Here is a 23,370-nt window from a genome sequence, read left to right on the forward strand (position 1 = left end):
AATATATAATTCATATCAATTAAGGCTATTAATGTCCACTCATACTTCCAATATCAAATAACCACATAAGGACCTCACAATTAAAAAGGCACAACAAATAAGCACCCTTAACATATAGCAGGCAACTTTTACATTTTACGCGATTAGGTTCTTTTATCAAATTAAGCACACAAATGATCGAATATTCATACGCAAGTTTCACACATGTCAATTCACATATTTTAAGCACAAAAAATAATATTTAAATATTATTCTGACTCGAATTTATGGTCCCAAAACCACTATTTCGACTAGGGTCTAAACCGAACTATTACAATTCTCCCCCTTAGGGATTTTCGTCCCTGAAAATCTTACCGTTGAATAGATTTGGGTATTGTTGTCTCGTAACATCTTCAGGCTCCCACGTAGCCTCTTCAACACCTTGACGATGCCACATTACTTTACTAATGGAATTTTCTTATTTCGCAGTTCTTTAATCTCACAAGCTAAGATACGAATCAGTTCTTCATCGTAAGTCATAGTAGACTGAATCTCAATCTCAGACAGAGGAATCACAAGCGAAAGATCAGATCCGTATCGTAGAAGCATCGATACGTGAAATACATTGTGAATCTTTTCTAGCTGTGATGGCAATTAAAATCTATATGCAATCGGTCCGATACGATTGATAATCTCATACGGTTCGATAAAACTCGTACTCAATTTTCCTTTTCTATCGAACCAAAATACTTTCTTCCATGAGGATACTTTCGAAAACACTTCGTCGCCGATCTCAAATTCAATATCTTTTCTTTCAAATCTGCATAAGATTTTTGACGATCAGAAGCTGCTTTCAAACTATCTCGGATCACTTTTACTTTCTGTTTAGTCTCTTTTATAAAGTCAACCCCGTGTATCTTATTCTCACTGAGCTCAGTTCAATATAAAGGTGTTTGACATTTTCTACCATATAAGGCTTCGTATGGTGCCATTTTGATGCTCGATTGAAAACTGTTATTATAAGCAAATTCAAGGAAAGGAAGATACTATTCCCACGAACATTCAAACTCAAGAATGCAACATCTCAACATATCCTCGAGTATCTGAATAATTCGCTCAGATTGACCATTTGTCTGTGGGTGAAAAGCAGTACTGGATTGCAATTTCATACCTAATGCCTCTTGTAGTTTCTTCCAGAACCGCGATGCAAATCTCAGATCTCTATCCGACATAATAGATATTGGCGCACCATGCAATCTCAATATATCAGAAATGTATAACTCGGCTAACTTATGAAGTGAGTAATCAAATCGTACCGAAATAAAATGGGTTGATTTCGTTAATTGATCAACTATAACCCAGATTGCATCTTTCTTTCTCGGAGATAGGGGAAAACTTGAAACAAAGTCCATTGTCACTCTATCCCATTTCCATTCCGGAATCATAATGGGTAGTAACAAACCAGAGAGCACTTGATGTTCAGCTTTAACTTGCTAACAATTTAAACATTTCACAATAAATTCAGAGAGATCACATTTCATACCAGGCCACCAATAAAGTTGTTTCAGATAATTATACATTTTTGTACTACCCGGATGAATAGATAAATGACTGTTGTGAGCTGCATTCAAAATCATCTGAATCAATTCTGGATTTCTCAGAACACAAATTGGATCTTGAAATCTCAGAAAATTATCTTTATCAACTCTAAATTTTGAATTAGAATCTAGATTACACTAAGCTCGCTTTGCTAAAATCTCTTTATCAATCTTCTGAGTTTCGATAATCTATTGAATGAATAACGGTCTTGCTTTTAATTCGGTTAAAACCAAACTATCATTGGACACAACCAAATGAGCAATCATCACACGCAAAGCAAACAATGATTTTCGACTCAAAGCATTAGCAACAACATTTTCTTTTCTCGGATGATAATCAATCACAAGCTCATAGTCTTTTAGCAATTCTAACCACCTTCTTTGTCGCAGATTCAAATCTTTCTGAGTCATCAGATATTTCAAATTCTTATGATCAGAATATATGTGACATTTCTCACCAAACAGGTAGTGAGGCCAAATTTTCAAAGTAAACACAATCGCAGCTAATTCCAAATCCTGCGCCGGATAGTTCTTTTCGTGCGCCTTTAACTGTCTCGAAGCATAAGCAATGACCTTGCCTTCGTGCGTCAAAACACATCCCAGACTGTTCAAAGAAGCATCACTATAGATCACAAATTCTTTACTTGATTCAGGTTGTACTAACACTGGAGCTTTAGTCAGTAGGGCTTTCAATTGATCAAAGCTTTTTTGACACTTTTCGGACCATTCGAACTTCACATCATTTTGAAGCAGTTTCGTTAACAGAGTTGCAATCATAGAAAAGCCATTTACGAACCGTCTATAATAACCGGCAAGTCCCAGAATGCTGCAGACTTCAGAGACATTCTTTGGAGGCTTCCAATCCAAAATAGCTGAAATTTTGCTCGAATCAACTCGGATACATGATGCTTATACAATATGACCCAGAAGACTGACTTCTCGTAACCATAATTCACATTTGCTAAGCTTCACATACAATTGCTTATCACACAAAGTCTGTAGTACTATTCTCAAATGCTCGGCATGCTCAGATTTATGACATGAACAAATCAATATGTCATCAATGAATATGACAATAAATTGATCTAAATATGGTCTAAAAATTCTGTTCATCAAATCCATAAAGATAGCAGTTGCATTAGTTAACCAAAAAGGCATAACTAAGAACTCATAGTGGTCGTACCTCATTTTGAATGTGATTTTTGGAATGTCTGAGTCTTTTACTCGGAACTGATAATAGCCTGATCTCAAATCTATCTTCGAAAACACGATAGCTCCTTTCAATTGATCAAACAAATCATCAATTCGAGGCAGAAGGTATTTATTCTTAATACTCACCTTATCCAACTGACGATAATCAATGCACATTCTCATCGTACCATCTTTCTTTTTAACAAATAGAACTGGTGCACCCCAAGGTGAGAAACTCGGTCTTGTAAGCCTTTTATTGGTCAACTCTTGCAACTGAGACTTTAATTCTTTTAACTCGGTTGGAGCCATTCTATACGAAGCTATCTAAATCGGAGTAGTTCTAGGTACTAATTCAATGCCAAATTCAACTTCTAGGATCGGAGGTAATCCCGGAAGTTCTTCAGGAAACACATCAGGGAATTCACAGAAAACAGGTACTGATTCAACTCTCTTTTCTGACACTTATGAATCAATTACATAGGTAAAGTATGCTTCACAACCTTTTCTCACAATACTCTAAGCTTTCATTGATGAAATCACAGCCGGTAACCCATTTAAATCACTGGATTCAATTCGGACTATTTCATCATTCTTGCATCTCAAATCAATAATTTTCTGTTTGCAATTCACAACAGCATCATGCAAAGTTAACCAATCCATACCCAGAATTATATCAAACTCATCAGAGGGTAATAACATCAGATCAACCGAAAAAAAATGTCTCGAAACATTAATAGATAGTTCTTGTACACTTTGACAACTAAGGCACTTTTTTCCTAGGGGGTTCGATACTTTAATCACAAATTCAGTAAACTCTACCGGAAAAGTCTTAATGGATACTAAATTCGTGCATATATACGAATGTGTTGATCCAGGATCTATCAAAGCAATCACAGAAGTATCATAAAGTGTGAAAGTACCAGTTATAACATCTGGAGACGAAGCTTCCTCACGAGCTCGAATGGCGTAGGCTCTGGCAGGTGCTTTAGCCTTAGATCAAACAGCAGTGTCTTTAGTCCCTCTTTGAATACCACTCATGTTTCTCGTTAGGAGGTCTACCACGAGACGCATTGCCACTTGGCCTTAGATTTTGTACAATTTCTTGCTCAACAGATTGGAGGCAATCACGGATGAAATGGTCTAATGATCCACATTTGAAACAAGCCCGATCATACAATATACAATTGTTGGGATGTCTTTTACCACAATGTTTGCACTCAGGGCGATCAGTTCAAACATTTTCAACACTGGCAACAGATGTAGGTAGAGCTTTGAAACTCAAATGCGATCTCATACGATCTCTACTCGCATGTCCCATATTAGCCTTTGAACGGCTATAATCATCTCGAAACTTCTTTGATGCAGATTAAAATGGCTTGCTCAATGATCTTTTTCAAACTTCTCTAGCTTCTAAATCAGCTTTTCTTTTCTCTTTTCTGAGCTCTTCAGCTTTACATGCTCGTTCAACAAGCACTACAAACTCTTTTATCTCTAGAATCCCGACTAACAAACGAACATCTTTATTCAGACCATCTTTAAATATTTTGCACGTTATTGCCTTAGTAGATACATTTTCTCGAGGATACTGACTCAGTCTTACAAATTCTCGCTCATACTCTGTAACAGACATACGGCCTTGTTTAAGCTCAAGAAACTCTTTACGTTTTTGGTCGATAAATCTCTGCTAATGTATTTCTTTTGGAATTCAGCTTAAAAGAAATCCCAGCTGACTCGCTCTCTTGGAACCACTGATATCGAAATCTTCCACCAATGATACATCGTATCTCTTAGAACTGAAACAACATATATTTATGCATTCATCTGGAGTCAAAGATAATTTATCAAATGCTCTTATCGTATTTTCTAACTAGAATTTGGCTCTCTCAACATCATCACTAGTGGTAGCTCAGAACTCTTGAGCCCCATATTTTCTAATTATACCGACTGGAGGCTAATTCAATTGATTCAAAATAGCTTGTGACACAGCAGGAACTTGTGGAGGATTGACCGGGGTTGGGGGCTGTTGAACCACCGGATTAGTTCTAATGTACTGACTGAACCAATCATTCATCATCTGATAGAAGGCTTGTCTAGCCTCTCCATCATGGCTACTCGTAGCTGGTATAGAATCAGATGGCGTTGTCCCTTGCGCTGGAGTAGCTGCATTACTTTTGACATCGTCAGCTACGGCTCGTTTGGGATCCAGTTGCTATATAAAAACATAGTTTCATTGTCAGGATTCATCACACTATCATAGCTCATAAATATGGAATGTATAGCTAAACTCACATACTCTACGTTGGTCCTATAATCGACTGTACTATAGCTCTGATACCAACCAAATGTAACAACCCTAACCCGTATTCATCGTCGAATTATGGTTAAAGGCGTTACCAGAAAAATTGGAACATTTTACGAACAATTCATATACATTATCCACAATCATAATCAAACATTACATAGAGTCCCTTATATAGGTCATCAAAACTTTAAACATGCTTTAGAAATAGGTCAGGACTAAACTGAGCTCATACAAATTTTTTCACAACTTAAATATTTTTCAAAATTCTACAAGCCACACACCAGTGTGAACGGGCCGTGTGTCACACACGGCTTTAGACACACCCGTGTGAACAGGTCGTGTGTCATACGCGGCTTTAGACACACCCGTGTGAACAGGCCATATGTCACACATGACTTTAGACACGCCTGTGTGTCTAGGCTGGGTCAAAACAGGGCATACATACTGCCTTATCCACACGGCCTCAAGACATGACCGTGTGCCGGGCTGTGTGAAAAAATAAGGAGGCTACTGACATGGCCACACGACTGACCACAAGCCCATGTGTCTAGCCCGTGGTCGAAACTGACTTGGCCACACGACCTAGCACACGCCAGTGTGTACGACCGTGTGGTCTGCACAGGCTCATTTTGAAATGGCTCTCGAGCAACACGGCTGAGACACACGCCCGTGTATCCGCCCGTGTGAGCAAAAATAGGCCATTTATAAGGCCAAAATGCCACCCATTAAGGTTCCTCCCTACAAGCATCAAAACCACAATATTTTATACCAAATTCTCAACCAAATCATACATCATTCATGCCATTATATTATCAACAAATTCCATTCTCAATTCACCAACCAAATCATACCAAATCTATACCAAAATCATACCAAAGCATATGTTTCAATACTTCAAATTTACATCATTCAATCTCATGACCAAAACTTACCACTCTCTCAAATAAACATATACCAATACTTACGAAAATGACCAATTTCTATAGCCATTCAAAACACATCATATTAATCATATTGCATCACATATTTCATACCAAGAACTCATTCATATACACAATCATAATTAAGCCAAATCACATATCTAGATATATACATCACAAAACATATTCACATACTTCTAACCTATGCATGCCATACTTTAATATTTACACTTTCAAAAGGTACCAAAATAGAGTCGATAGTGTGGTGAAGATCCTCGACGATCCCTGACCTCCCAGTAGCTTTGATAACTATAAAATAATGCAAACACACACAAAGTAAGCCTTCAAAAGCTTAGTAAGCCATATACAAATAAACTTAACAAATAACATCAATTCATTCATATAATTTAAGGCAAAAAAACATTCACTTAGCCATATATCTCTTATATTTCATTTGAACATGATTCACATATACATATCATAACTCATTCTCATAGCAACTCATACTTATATCATATATTCACCAATGTACATATACTTACCTTTCATTCTCAAACATGGTATACAATTCAAATGTACCTGAGTCAGATACAAATTCACATAGTCATCTATTTTCTCGGAATGCTCGTTGAATCGTTCGCAATCATAAGGATACATGGATAGCTTGAAAAGCTCGTACAATGCCAACATCCCAGACTTGGTCTTACATGTAATCAAATATCGATGCCACTGTCCCAGACAGGGTCTTACACAAAATCAAATCTGATGTCAACGTCCCAGACGTGGTCTTACACGTAAATCATAAGTTGATGCCAACATCCCAGATGTGGTCTTATACGATAACACATATCGGATCCTATGTCATGACATATGTATCCAAACTATTCCTATGGTTCGTATGGGGCTTTTTGGACATCGAAACTTTGTTGATACTTTTTCGGATATCTCATGCTCAACTCATATAATCATTTAACATCATTCAATAGTTTATAAACATTAATAATTCAATTCAAAACACATTTTTTTGTATATTGACTTACCTCGTACGGATTCGGATAGACGGAGTCGACTATTCAATGACTTTCGACTTTTCCTGATTGAATTCCATTTTCTTTAATTCTTCATCTAGATAAATTCAAATTTAACTCTTTTATCCACCAAATCATTCAAATCAATCTACAAACACACATTTAGGGCATTTTACATATTAGCCCTAATATTTTCATATTTTGATAATTTAATCCCTAATCACAAAAATTACAAAATACACAAAATTTACATATACTTATGCTAAGCCGAACATTCATAGCACTCATACAAGTCCACATATTTCATTTATTTTACATTTTAGTCCATCAATTTACAAATTTCACAATTTAGCCCAAATTACTCAAATTCATCAAAAATTCAAAGGCAAAACTTAGTAATCTAACACATATCTTTAATATAATATCATCAAACTTCATAAAGATCATAGTTTCATCAATGGCATAACTTAAATTCACCAAAAAAGTTCCAAAATTGAGACATGGGCTTGATAGTATATAAAGCAATGATTACAAAAACGTAGAAATTATCAAAAACAGAACATAAACCATACCTTAGTCAAAGAAGACAAGGCCGAACACTAGCTCAACTTTTTCTTTCTTATTTCTTTGAATTTTTGGAAATATGAGATGTTAATAGCCTAATTTCATACTTTGTTTTAATTATAATAAGTTTATTACAATTTTACTTATTTACCGTTTATAATTAAATATATAATTCATATCAATTAAGGCTATTAATGTCCGCTCATACTTCCAATGGTCAAATAACCATACAAGGACCTCACAATTAAAAAGCCACAACAAATAAGCACCCATAACATATAGCAGGTAACTTTTACATTTTATGCGATTAGGTCCTTTTATAAAATTAAGCACACAAATGATCAAATTTTCATACAAAACTTTCACACATGTCAATTCACATATTTTAAGAAGAAAAAATAATATTTAAATATTTTTTTGACTCATATTTGTGGTCTTACCGTTGAACAGATTTGGATATTGTTGGCTCGTAAGATCTTCAAGCTTCCACATAGCCTCTTCAACACCTTGTCGATGCCACATTACTTTTACTAACGAAATTTTCTTATTTTGCAGTTTGTTAATCTCACGAGCTAAGATACGAATTAGTTCTTCATCATAAGTCATATTAGACTGAATCTCAATCTCAGACGGAGGAATCACATGCGAAGGATTAGATCTGTATCATTGAAGCATCGATACATGAAATACATTGTGAATCTTTTCTATCTCTAGTGGCAACGAAAATCTATATGCAACCGGTCCGATACGCTCGATAATTTCATACGGCCCTATAAACCTTAGACTCAATTTGCTTTTTCTACCAAACCGAAGTACTTTCTTCCACGGGGATACTTTCAAAAACACTTTGTCCCCGATCTCAAATTCAATATCTTTTCTATTAAATCTGCGTAAGATTTTTGAAGATCAGAAGCTGCTTTCAAACTATCTCGGATCACTTTTACTTTCTGTTCAGTCTTTTTTATCAAGTCAACCCTGTACATCTTATTCTCACTGAGCTAAGTCTAATACAAAGGTGTCTAACATTTTCTACCATATAAGGCTTCATACGATGCCATTTTGATGCTCGATTGAAAACTGTTATTATAAGAGAATTCAGTCAAAGGCAAATACTGTTCCCACGTACATTCAAACTAAAGAATGCAACATCTCAACATGTCCTCGAGTATCTGAATAATCCGCTCAAATTGACCATCCGTCTGCGGGTGTTGTGAAAAAATTGCGATAAGTTTTATAATTTATGAATGTTCGTTCTTGAAAACTAACTATTATCACGACAAAGGCAAGTTCACCTTTTCGAACAGTAGTATAGTTTATGGCAAGACCGGGATATCGAACCTAAAGGAACTAAAAGTACTAGTATTAACTTTCTTTTTATTATCTAGCCTAAAAATAAAGGGGTTTGTTTTATCTAAAGTAATTACTAAACTAAGAATGCACGAAAAGTAAATTGGAGAAATAACTTTTTGGGAAAACTGAATGATTTGGACAATACCCAAGGGAAAAATCCACCTCGACTTCACTTGTTATTGACTCTAAATTAGACGAGTTATTAATTTGACTTGATCCATAGAAATCCCTAATTTATATTATTATCTCTCTCGAGACTAACAATGTCTAACCCTAGTTTGATTAATTGAAATCTCTTTCTAATTAAAACCCCTAGTGTTGCATTAACTCGAGCTATGGATTCCTTTATTAGGTTTCACCCTAATCTGACAAAATTATGTCACCCTATGTCTAGGCGTGCAATCAACTCCGCTCAATTATGCTAGATCTACTCTTAGACAGGGACTTTTGCTCCTCTGAATAAGCACGTCAATACTTGAATCAATATCCTGGAATATTAAGACAAGAATTAAGAACAAATTAAATATTTATCATATAATTCAAAAAATAATAACAAGATTCATCTTAGGTTTCATTTCCCTTATGTATTTGGGGGGTTTAGTTCATAAGTGTGAAGGAAAACATCTAAGAAGAATAATGATAACAAAACATAAAGAAAACCCAAAAAACTCCTGAAGGAAATTGAAGGGAGATCTTTAGTCTTGAAGGATAATCAGGCTTCTAAGATGGATCAATCGGCTTCCTTCGAGTAATTCCTTGCCTCATACTCCGTGTGTCCCTTCTTGGTACTCTTGGGGTGTTTATATAGGCTTTAGAATGCTTCAAAACCCTCAAGAGTGGTCAAGAGTGGCCGTTTCTGAATAGGACTAGATTTGGGCTCGACAGGGACACGCCTGTGTGAGGTTGCCTAGACCGTGTTGCAATCTATTAAATAGACACGGGCGTGTGAATTACCCGTGTGAGGATGTCCAGGCCGTGTGATTTCCTACGTTAACCTATTTTCTTCTTTTTTGGCCCGTTTCTCGCTCTTTTTACTCTCCTATGTTCACCACAGTATAAATCATGAAATTAAGGCATTAGGAGATCAAAGTCCACAAATCCAATGATAATTCATCCCAAAATATGCTAAGCATGGGATAAAAATATGTATAAATTACGATTTATCAAATACCCCCACACTTAAGCGTTTGCTTGTCCTCAAGCAAAATCCTCAACTCACAATCAAAATAAATTCTTCTTAATTTATAATTCTCATCAATAGTATCTCAAAATAATCCATAAGTAATCATACATTGAAAATTCAACTCGAAGAACATCAAAGTTTCAAACATTCCAAGTTGAGCATTTTATCACGAAAACCTAGGTGTCTCCCCTTATCTAAGTAATCACCTTTGATTCAAAATATCACAGGGTTTCACATCCTCACTAAAGATTCACTCAACTCATTCGAGGTGTTTAAGGACAAGAAATTTAGCACTCAACAGTCAATATGAAAAGTTGTTACCATAGGCTTGCGTGAAAATCAAATTTCCACCACTATATAATGAGATGATACATCAATCAAAAGGTCTTTAGAGGGTTGTAACTTGGCTTTGGTTAGAGGGTGTGGTTACAAGCTGAAAAAGAAGGTTAGAATCGAGATGAAATTGAAAAATTACTTAATTAGAAAAATACTACAACTGACAAATTACATTCCTAATTAGATCCTATAATTGAGCTTTTCTTCATGGAATAAAGAATTAAATACTTAAGCTCAAAAACAAAGAATTACTATTAATATGTATGCTAGGTTTTTTTTTAAGAACAAGTGAAATATAACATAGAACTTTACTAATTATCAAAAATAAAACATAGCTAAGCAATTTATTCAAATCAAATTTCGATAAAAATAGGGGTCAAATGAGGGGTTTTCAACAATAATGGGTTATGGGTTAATATTGAAGGTAAATCAATGAATGGCTTATTAGGCTCAAGGGGGTTCACTAAAGGTTAATTATGAATGTAGGCTTTTTATTGAGTGAGTGGGTTAAACCTAGGTGCCTTTATCATCTCAACATATCAAATCAAAGGTGTGGTCTTGACATGCATAATCAAGCAAGTTCTAGAATAAAAATTCGATATTGACGCATTCAAAGCAATAATAAAAGTGAGCATGAAAGAAATAATATATGCTCCAAAGGCTGAAGATCTCACAAAAATTATGGCTTTTTGATGTTAAACCTGTGAATTTCAACTCAAGATAATACCTAAACTTGAGGGAACATCCTAAAAATTTTAATTCTCAAAAATCAACTTATCATGCTTGATTATCTAATTCCTTAAAGTTTAAAAAATCAATGCATAAATGCCTATGTTTTAAATTATCAAAAAAAATCATAAATTAATCAAAATTCATTCTAATAATGATATGAGTGATTCACGTGAGAATAAGATAAAATTCAGGGATTTTTCTGATAATGATATAAATAAGCCCCCACACTTAAGATGTACATTGTTCTTAATGTACAAAGATATATAATAGCGATATAAATATAATATCGAAAGAGAGGAAGAGAAGTGAAACTGCCCTGAGATTCTAGATGAAATCCTTAGATTAGCTAGAGCGAGAACTGAAGATAAAGCTGAAGGAAAGGCATGATTCTGAGGGATAATTGAGAAGACACTATTGTGAAGGAGAATTAAGGGAATAATTTGATGATTACCATAAAGATAGGTAGACTTTAAAAATATAAAACACGAGTCTTCAAAAATAAATAGAAATAAAAGTAAAGAAAATAAAAATAAAACGAGTTTAAAAAGAGGCACAGTCGTGTCGCCTAACACTGGTCTCACACGGCTGTGTCACACGCCCATGTGGCTCGCGTCTAGCCCGTGTTTATCCCAAAATGAGGAATCACCACACGGCCTGAGGACACGCCATTGTGTATAGGCTGTGTGGTCACATGGTTGTATCGCACGCCCTGCGCGATGTGGTTCGCTTCTCCAACGCCCGTGTATATATGCGCACGCCCATGTTCTTTTGGCAGTCTTGACCACGGGTGGTGACACAGATGTGTCGTATGCTCGATTACTTTGGTAGGTTTAACCACGATTAGTAGACACGGGCGTGTCGTACGTCCATGTTGATTTGATAGAATTACCCATGGCCACGTCGCACGGCCATGTCAATGTATCTCGTGTTTTGGGTAAATTTTTTCCTCTGTTTTCACACAGCCGTATCACACGGCCATGTCGCAGCCCGTGGTATGAGCACGGCCTAAAGCAAGTCCGTGGGCTAGGCCGAGTTCATCCCTGTCAAATGTCAAAATTTCTTGCAGTTAAACTATGAACAGTTAAAGAAAAATTAAACCCTATTTAGTGAGGTTAGTGCTTGGGTTGCCTCCCAAGAAGTGAGTATTTAGAGTCTAAGCTTGACTCTACCTTGTGGGTATATTTAGGGAAGTTTGTGGAGCCGTAGCTTCTCTCTATAGTCTTTGAAACTCTCACCGTTGTAGATTTTGAGGCGATGTCTCTTTACCTTGAAAGTGCCTTGTGATGGGTGACTTACCTCTACTATGCCATATGGAAAGACAGTTTGGACTACGAAAGGACCTGACCATCGTGATTTGAGCTTCCCAGGGAATAATTTGAGCCTCGAGTTATACAACAGGACAAGATCTCCAACTTCAAATTGCTTGCATTGTCTTAAACGAGTGTCGTGGCTGTGCTTCATTGCTTCCTTGTATAGGCGTGAATTTTCATATGCATTGGTTCATCACTCATCTAACTCGTTCAACTGCATCAACCTATTTTCACCTGCAAGTTTGGGATCAAGGTTTAGAAATTTTATAGCCCAAAATGCCTTGTGTTCTAACTCAAATGGTAGATGATAACTTTTTCCATAAACAATTCTGTAAGGTGATGTTCCTATAGGGGTCTTAAAAGCAGTTCTATAAGCCCATAAAGTATAATCTACTTTCATCGCCCAATCCTTCCTATTTGATTCTACTATCTTTTCTAGGATACGTTTAAGTTCTCAGTTCGCCACTTCGACTTGGCCACTAGTTTGAGGGTGGTAAAGGGTAGCTATTCTATGGTGAATTTCGTATTTCTTAAGGATCTTGTCAAATTGGGCGTTACAAAAATGAGTACCCCTATCACTGATGATTGCTCTAGGTGTTCCAAATTGAGAGAAAAGTTTTTTAAGGAAACGTACTACTATTCTAGCATCATTAGTAGGTAAAGCTTAGGCTTCAACCAATTTGGACATATAATCTACAGCAACTAAGATGTATTTATTCCCAAATGAACTAGGGAATGGACCCATGAAGTTGATACCCCAAACGTCAAATATTTCACATGAGAGCATATATGTCTGAGGCATTTCATCATGTTTGGAGATATTACCTGTCCTTTGGCATTTGTCACAAGAAGTAACGTACCTGTTGGCATCTTTGAATAGAGTAGGCCAATAAAAACCTGATTCGAGTATTTTATGTGCGGTCTTATTCCCACTTTAATGTCCTCTAGTCAGTCCTGAGTCGCAATGTTCCAAGATCTTCAATGCTTCTGTCCTTGTAACGCATCTCCTAATGACTTGGTCTGCACATATACGAAAAAGGAAAGGGTCTTCCCAAAAGTAGTTTTTCACATCAGTAAAGAATCGCTTCTTTTTCTGATGTGTCAACCCTTTTGGGATAATGTTAGCGGCTAAAAAATTTGCAATGTCTGCAAACTAGGGTACCTCAGAATCAGATATGGCAAAAAATTGTTCTTCAGGGAATGAATCATTTATTTCAACTTCATCTAGCTCTTTGGTACTTGAATTTTCAAGCTTGGAAAGATGATCAGCTGCGAGATTTTTAGTTCCTTTCTAATCTTTAATCTCCAAGTCAAATTCCTGGAATAACAAAATCCATCGAATGAGTCGAGGTTTTGCATCAGTCTTAGTTAAAAGGTAGCAAAGAGCAGAATGGTCAGTATAAACAATAACTTTAGACAATATTAGATATGTCCTAAATTTATCGAATGCAAAAACCACAGCTAGCAACTCTTTCTCCGTGGTGGTGTAGTTTTCTTGTGCGGCTATCAAAGTTTTGCTAGCATAGTAGATAGGTTGAAAATGCTTATCTCTTCGCTGTCCCAAAACTGCACCTACTGCAAAATCACTTGCATCGCACATTAGTTCGAAAGGTGAATTCCAATCAGGTGCAATTATAATTGGAGCTTTAGTCAATTTATCCTTTAAAATATTAAATGCTTCTAAACATTCCTGATCGAAATTAAAAGGCACATCTTTTTCTAGCAATTTAGTCAAAGGCTTAGCTATTTTAGGAAAATCTTTAATAAATCTTCTATAAAACCCAACATGTCCTAAAAAGCTTCTAATAGCCTTAACCTATTTAGGGGGGAGGTAGTTTTTCATTGGCTTCAATTTTAGATTTATCAACATCAATCCCTTTACTAGAAATTTTATGTCCTAACACAATACCTTCTTGAACCATAAAGTGACATTTTTCCCAGTTGAGCATAAGACTTGTTTCATCGAATCTTATTAAGACTCGTTTTAAATTTTTAAGGAAAAGATGGAAAGAGTTACCGAAAACCAAGAAATCATCCATAAATACCTCCATGATGTCTTCTACGAGTTCATCAAAAATGGCCATCATGCAACACTGAAAAGTAGCAGGAGCATTACATAATCCAAAAGGCATTCTACGATAAGAAAATGTACCGTATGGACATGTAAATGTCATATTTTCTTGATCTTCAGGAGCTATGGGGATTTGAAAATAGCTAGAGAGTTCGTCTAAGAAGCAGTAGTACATATGCCCTGATAATCTTTCCAACATTTGGTCAATGAATGGAAGGGGGAAGTGATCTTTTCTCGTGGCATCATTCAGCTTCCTATAGTCAATGCAAACTCTCCAACCTGTAACTGTCCTTGTTGGGATTAATTCATTTTTCTCATTGGCTACAACAGTCATGCCTCCTTTCTTAGGAACAACCCGCACTGGACTTACCCAAGAGCTGTCAGAAATAGGATAAATAATTCCAGCATCTAGAAGTTTAATTACCTCAGCTTTAACAACTTCTTTCATGTTGGGGTTCAGTCGTCTTTGGACTTGCACATATGGCTTATATTCATCTTTCATTAAAATTTTGTGGGGGCAAAAAGAAGGGCTGATCCCTTTAATGTCAGAAATTTTCCAAGCTATGGCCCTTTTATGCTCTCTTAATACTTGGAGTAATTCCTCTTTCTCCTTGGGTTGCAAGTTGGATGCAATAATCACCGGCAACATAGAATTATTTCCAAGGAATGCATATTCGAATTGCTTTGGCAATTGTTTAGTTCCGGTTTGGGAGGTTCTTTAATAGAGGGTTTTTGCTTAAGTTCATCGTTTACCTTAATACCCTCATATTCTGCTAGTCTTGGAGAGGTTTCATTGGAATTTAGTTCGGTTCCTATCTCAGAATCATCATCCACCCCCTCTCCTTGGGCAAGACACAGTTCCATTGTGTCCTTATGTACGATTTCCTGAAAAGAATCTTGAGCAGCATGATCAATAGAATCAATTAATTAACATGAGTCATCCTGTTCCCTAGAAATCTCATGGCATCATAAATTTTAAAAATAATCTCTTCGTCACCTACTCTAAGTACCAATTTACCATCACCCACATCAATAACAGCCCTAGCAGTGGCTAAAAATGGACAGCCTAAGATTAAAGGTACTTCAACATCCTCATCCATGTCAAGCATAATGAAATCAACAAGGAATATAAATTTATCTACTTTTACAAGTACGTCCTCTATAATTCCCCTAGGATATTTAGCAGATCTAATTAGCTAATTGAATACTCATCCTAGTGGGTTTAGGTTTCCCAAGACCAAGTTGTTTAAACATTTTATATGGCATCAAATTAATGCTAGTGCCTAAATCAGCTAGTGTCTTATCGACATTCAAACTACCAATTAAGTAGGGAATAGTAAAACTTCCTAGATCTTTCAGTTTTGTTGGCAGTTTATTTTGGAGTATGGCTGAGCACTCCTCATTAAGTTCCACTGTAGATAGGTCTTCAGACTTCTTTTTGTTTGTTAGAAGCTCCATTAAAAATTTTGCATATGTAGGCATCTGTGATATAGCTTCAACAAAAGGTAAGTTAATATGCAGTTATTTAAAAAGTTTAGGAAATTTACCAAATTGTGCATCCATGTGGTCTTTCTTCATTGTTTTCAGGTTTTACCTCCTCTTCTTTGTTTTTATCAACTTCTTGTGGTGGCTTTTTTTCAGATTCAGCTAACACTTCGCCACTCCTTAGTGTAACTGCTTTTACATGCTCTTTTGGATTGGGTTTGGTGTTACTAGGTAGACTTCTTGGTGGTCTTTCTGAAATCATCTTAGCCAGCTGCCCAATTTGATTCACAAGTCCTTGGATCGATGCTTGCTGATTTTTAAGTGCAGTTTTAGTGTTCTCAAAACAAGTTTCCGCTACTGAAATAAATTTTGACATCATCTCCTCAAGGTTTAGCTTTTTCTCTTGCTGGTAAGGTTGTTGTTGGAAGCCTAGAGGGGGTGGTGGTCTCTGATTCCCTTGGCCTCCCCATAAGAAATTTGGGTGGCTCCTCCATCCTGCATTGTAAGTGTTACTATAAGGATTATTTTGAGGTCGAGGATTATTACCCATATAATTTAGTTGCTCATTTTCCATGTTGCGGCCATAAGGTGGGTATTCTAAATTGCTCGTTCCTCCTCCACTTGCATTGCATTGCATTACTGGGTGAACCTGTGAAGAACCAAGTAATCCATCAATTTTTCTATTCAAAATTTCTACCTGATTAGAGAGCATGGTGAATGAATCAACGTTAAAAGCGCCAGCTACTTTTGTTGGCTTTGTCCTTATGACTTGCCACTGATAATTATTCAGTGACATCTCTTTAATAAATTCATAAGCCTCCTCAGGTGTCTTATTATTGATAGTCCTACCAGCAGCTGCATCAATCATCTGTCTAGTCGAAGGATTCAGGCCATTGTGAAAATTTTCAACCTGTAGCCAGAGTGGTAACCTATGGTGAAAGCACCTTCTCAAAAGATCCTTTTATCTCTCCCATGCATCATAGAGTGTTTCTAGATCCATCTGCACAAAAGAAGAGATATCATTCCTCAACTTAGCCATTTTAGTTGGCGGAAAATATTTAAGTAAGAATTTTTCGATCATTTGTTCCCAAGTAGTGATTGACCCTCGTGGTAACGAGTTCAACCACTGTTTAGCTTTGTTCCTCAACAAAAAGGGAAATAACCGAAGGCGAATGGCATCATTAGAAACACCATTGATTTTAAATGTGTCACAGAGTTCCAAAAAATTCGCCAAATGAGTGTTTGGGTCCTCGTCCTGCAAACCATCAAACTGAACAAACTGTTGTATCATTTGAATCGTGTTAGGTTTCAGTTCAAAATTATTTGTAGCAACAGCAGGCCTAACTATACCTACTCATTTCCTGTTAAAGTAGGTTTATCATAATCATACACAGTGCGCGGAGCAGGATTCTAATTTACTGGATCAGCAGCAATTGCAGGAGGTAGCGGGTTTTCCTGATTTTTAGCCATCTCCTCAGTTTGTTTGGAAATATCTTTCTCTTGCTCTTCCTCTGTGTATCTTAGGCTTCACCTTATTTCTCTTCGGTTTTTGTGAGTTGTGTGATCGAGCTTACTATAAAAAAGTAATGGTTCAGACGGGTTTCTTCTAGTCATAGACTATAAAAACATGCCAGAAGGAAAAAAGAAAATTTAGTAACAAAAATCAAAATAAAATTTAAATTGCAATAAAATAAATGGCTAAAGTAATAAAAAATTAAGTGTTCCTAATATCTTAGTTCCCCGGCAACGGCGCCAAAAACTTGATGTGAGTAAATCACGATAAGTTTTATAATTTATGAATGTCCGTTCTTGAAAACTAAGTATTATCACGACAAAGGAAAGCACACCTTATCGAACAGTAGTATAGTTTATGGCAAGACTGGGATGTCGAACCCAAAGGAACTAAAAGTACTAGTATTAACTTTCTTTTTATTATCTACCCTAAAAATAAAGGGGTTTGTTTTATCTAAACTAATTACTAAACTAAGAATGCACAGAAAGTAAACTGGGAAAATAAATTTTTGGGGAAACTGAGTGATTTGGACAATACCCAAGGGAAAAATCCACTTCGACTTCACTTGTTATTGACTCTGAATTAGACGAGTTATCCATTCGACTTGATCCGTAGAAATCCCTAATTTATATTATTATCTCTTTCGAGACTAACAATGTAACACCCCGTACCCGAGTCCGTTACCGGAATCGAACACAAGGTGCACACAGACTTAATTATTTTCACAGTCCATTTAGAAATTTCCAGACAAGCTGGTTACTGCATCACAGTCGCCTTAAAAATCATATCTTGAGTTTCAAAGCTCGAAAATCACTTTTGTAATTTTTCCCTGAAACTAGACTCATATGTCCATCTACATATTTTTTTATAGAATTTTTTGTCAGGCCAATTAGTACAGTTTATTAGTTAAAGTCTCCCCTGTTACAGGGATCAACTACACTGACCTTCACGCATTACGACTTGGATATCTCCCTGTAAAGGGCTTCAATACTGATTCCGTTTGTTTCTATAGAAACTAGACTCAAAGAGGAATCTATACATATATGGCATGACTCCTAATTATCTCTGGTTAATTTACAATGAATTTCCAAATTCGGAACAGGGATTCCAGAAACCGTTCTGGCCCTGTTTGACGAAAACCTAAATATCTCTTAACATATAACTCATATGACCGTTTCGTTTCTTCCATATAAAAGTAGATTCATCAAGGTTCATTTACATAATTTATTCACTATTTAATTCCATCCATACTATTTTTAGTGATTTTTCACATCCACATCACTGCTGCTGTCAGCATCTGCCCTTGAGGTAGACTTTACCTATTTCATAATTTCCATGATTCAATTAGCCCTTTTTGCATACATGGCACAAAGAATGATCATGATTAACCATTCCAATGGCTAATCGTTTCCAACATTTCCATACCTCTTAATGAAAAACACACAAAATGATTATGATACCATGCCAAAGTGTATATAAGCCATTTTCGCATGGCTATCCAAATTTATACAAAATCCAAGGGGTCTATGACCAACAAACGAAAGAGTAGTCCTATACATGCCATTTCAAAGCTCAACCAAAATTTGTACCAAAAGGGGGCTTTGATAGTGTGGAGAACCGACTTCCAAAAATCCAGTCTGATAGTGACGAGCCAAAATCTATAAAACAGAGAACGAAGAAAGCGGAGTAAGCAATTTATGCTTAGTAAGTTTTGAGCAAGGGATTCCACACAACAAAAGCATAGCATTCATATAGCTAAACGGATAATTTCATATGCACACATTCTCAATATCATACTACTTCACATTACCAACCCTTATGTTCATACACAAAAGATCAACTTAGCTAAAGGCGGTAGCTCGTTTATCAACCGGCGAATACTTATTTGTAAGGGCTCAACTAATTCAAAGCACATACTGAACATACCTCATTGCTGGAATTTTTTTGCAAGCGTATTAACTGAAATTTTACAGCAAGATTACACTTTCCGAATCACGTACCTTCGGATTTTATCCGGATATAGCGACTTCGCTCAAAAGCCTTGGGACATAGCCGGTTATAATAGCTCGCACAAATGCCTTCGGGACTTAACCCGGTTTTGGTAACTCGCACAAATGCCTTCGGGAATTGACCCGGATTTAGTCACTTAGCACAAAAGCCTTCGGGACTTAGCCCGGATACCATTCGAATAACCAAGCACATATATCAACAAATCATAACACATTCTTATTACATTCTCATTACCAAAGCTCCAACACAAGTTACTTATCATATTTACAATTTCGGCTCAATAGCCACACACAAAAAGCATGATTTCAATTTGCTTAACACATGATCTAATCAAATCATAATCTAAGTTCCATTACTCGAAAACTTACCTCGGATGTTGTCGAATGATTCCGATGGCTATTCGACCACTTTTTCCTTCCCTTTATCGGATTTAGCTCCCTTAGCCGAATTTTCCAAGCCAAGAATAGGCATCAATATGCTTGCCTCTAACCGAATGCATGCACACCAATCCCCCTCATGTGGCCGAATATGCATGTCCATGTTGAGGCCAATTATACACTTAATACCACACATAAACGACATACATTTTACTAACTAACGTATTCCATATTGTAACTCAATACGCATCAATCATTTACTTCATAACCGAAACATCATCATATGAAAATATATACCTTGAGATAGTATATATGTCATACCAATACATCATGTGCAAACATATATATATATATATATATATGCTAGAGCTGAATCTCAAAGTTGATTATAACTAAATATGAACATAAATCTAAAACACAAATCTTACCTACCATGCAATAAGCATAAATTATACTTATGGATGTACCATGGCCGAATACATCACAACACCATACCATTTCAATTTTGGTCATGGTTAAACAAAGAACTTAATGTCTCACTCAAAAATGCTAAAAAGAAAGTCCAAGAGCCATCAATCCACCATCACATGTATCATTAGCAAGCTTCATATTTAACATGCAATGGCATTAACACAAAATCCACCTTGGCCGAACACCACCCCCATGACATAGCAAGGATTTGAACCATGGGCTAATTAGAACTCAAGCTAGCAACTAAAAACATGCATGAATCTCATGGCACAACCTCAACATACCTTAATCTAGATACAAGTATGGCCAAACCTCCTCCTAATCCTCTTCCAAACCAAGCATGAAGCAAAAACCCCTTCCTTCTTCCTTAGAATTTTCAGCTCAAAGAAATGAAAAAAAAGGATGAACAACAATTTTTTCTTTCTCTCTTTTCTTCAACTCACGGCAATGGGGGGGTAACACACACATTCTTTCTTTTTTTTTTCTTCCCTTTCATTATTCAATTCCCATGCTCATTATTTTATTTTTTTCTTACATACACCATTGTCACAACATGTTTCATGACATGTTTTGCCCATAATCCCTTGTCATGGCCGGCCACTAGCTATTAGGGGGGGAATTTGACATGCAAGTCCTCCCTTTTGATTACATGCACTATTAGGTCCTTATAGATTAGCCTATCACATTTCAAAAGTGTCACAAGTCCTAATAACTGAATTCACATGCAATCGACTAAATCGAAGCTTGAAATTTTCACACATTCATAAATACATATTCTAGACAATAAATATTACGTTCAAACATTTCGGTGACTTGGTTTAGCGGTCCCAAAACCACTTCCCGACTAGGGTCAATTTTGGGCTGTCATAACTCTCCCCCACTTAAGAAATTTTCGTCCCCGAAAATCTTACCGGTAAATAGGTTTGGGTAACGCTCTTTCATAGAGTTCTCGGGTTCCCAAGTACCTTCTTCCATCCCGTGTTTGAGCCATAACACTTTTACTAACGGAACCCTTTTGTTTCGCAACTCCTTCGCTTCACGAGCTAGGATACGAATCGGTTCTTCTTCATAACTCATATCGGCTTGAATTTCAACCTCTGATGGACTAATTACGTGCGACGGATCAGATCTATAACGTCGAAGCATCGAAACATGAAAGACGTCGTGAATCTTTTCAAGTTCAGGGGGCAAAATCAAACGACACATAGCTGGACCGACTCGTTCGGATATCTCATATGGCCCGATGAACCTCAGACTCAATTTGCCTTTACGGCCAAATCTGAGTATCTTTTTCCAAGGCGAAACTTTAAGAAACACTTTATCTCCCACCTGATACTCAATGTCTTTTCGTTTCAGATCCGCGTCACGACTTCGACGATCGGAGGCTATCTTGATTTTCACGGATTACTTTTACTTTCATTCAGCATCTTTAATCAAATCCACTCGAAAATTTTACTTTCACCGAGCTCGGTCCAAAACAATGGTGTACGGCATTTACGCCCGTACAAGGCCTCGTAAGGCGCCATCTTAATACTTGGTTGAAAACTATTGTTGTAAGCAAATTCAATCAAAGGTAAATACCGTTCCCATGAACCACTGAACTCGAGGATGCAACATCTCAACATATCCTCAAGAATCTGAATTATCCGCTCGGATTGACCATCGGTTTGGGGGTGAAAGGCGGTGCTGAAATGCAACTTGGTACCTAAAGCTTCTTGCAATTTCTTCCAAAATCGCGAGGTGAATCTCGGATCTCTATCCGACACAACAGAAATCGGTACCCCGTGAATCTCACAATCTGAGAAACGTACAATTCAGCTAGTTTATCCAATGAAAAATCCATACGCACGGCGATAAAGTGAGCCGACTTAGTCAGTCTATCCATAACAACCCAAATCGCATCCTTCTTACTTGCTGACAATGGCATTCCGGACACAAAGTCCATTGTGACTCGATCCCATTTCCACTCGGGTATCGTGATTGGCTGAAGTAACCCTGAAGGCACTTGATGTTTCGCTTTCACTTGTTGACATATTAAACATCTCGAAACAAAGTCGGAGATGTCTCGTTTCATACCATGCCACCAAAACCGACGTTTCAAATCGTTGTACATCTTCGTACTCCCCGGGTGAATTGACATTCGGCTACAATGGGCTTCGTTCAGAATCATCGAAATGAGTTCCGAATTCCTTGGAACACACAGACGACTTCTGAACCTCAAACAATCATCATCATCAATTTGAAACTCCGATTCCTTGTTCGGAACACACTCAGCCCGTTTTGCAACCAACTCATCGTCAACTTTCTGAGCTTCACGAATTTGGTGAGTCAATAATGGTTTGGCCTTTAATTCGGCTATTAACACATTGTCGGGTAGAATAGACAAGTGTACATTCATCGCTCATAAAGCAAACAGTGATTTTCAGCTTAAGGCGTCCGCAACCACATTAGCCTTTCCCGGGTGATAATCAATGACAAGCTCATAATCTTTTAACAACTCGAGCCAACGTCTTTGTCGTAGATTCAAGTCTCTTTGAGTCATCAAATATTTGAGACCCGAAAATACATGGCACTTCTCCCCAAATAGGTAGTGTCGCCATATTTTCAAAGCGAATACGATGGCAGCTAGTTCGAGATCATGGGTCGGATAATTTTTCTCATGTGGCTTTAATTGTCTCGACGATAGGCCACAACTCGACCTTCTTGCATCAATACGCAACCCAACCCAAGTAGGGAGGCGTCACTATAGATGACAAACTCTTTGCCCGATTCGGGCCGCACTAAAATTGAGCTTCCAGTCAAATAAGTTTTCAGTTGATCAAAACTTTTCGACATTTTCCGTCCATTCGAACTTAACATCTTTTTGAAGTAGCCGTCATGGGTGTGGCTATCATCGAGAAACCTTTCACAAACCGTCGGTAGTAATGTAAGCAAGTCCCAAAAAGCTCGA

At 36.9% G+C, this 23,370-nt stretch overlaps 1 non-coding gene across 1 annotated transcript; it reads left to right on the plus strand.

Moving 5' to 3' along the window:
- Positions 1–16,975: 16,975 nt before the first annotated feature.
- Positions 16,976–17,082, plus strand: LOC128287494 (small nucleolar RNA R71). Its single transcript, XR_008278194.1, has one exon. It is a non-coding gene; the product is annotated as a small nucleolar RNA R71 (small nucleolar RNA).
- Positions 17,083–23,370: the final 6,288 nt, after the last annotated feature.

This window comes from Gossypium arboreum, chromosome 13 (assembly GCF_025698485.1).
Source record: "Gossypium arboreum isolate Shixiya-1 chromosome 13, ASM2569848v2, whole genome shotgun sequence".
In the NCBI taxonomy this organism is placed as follows: domain Eukaryota; kingdom Viridiplantae; phylum Streptophyta; class Magnoliopsida; order Malvales; family Malvaceae; genus Gossypium; species Gossypium arboreum.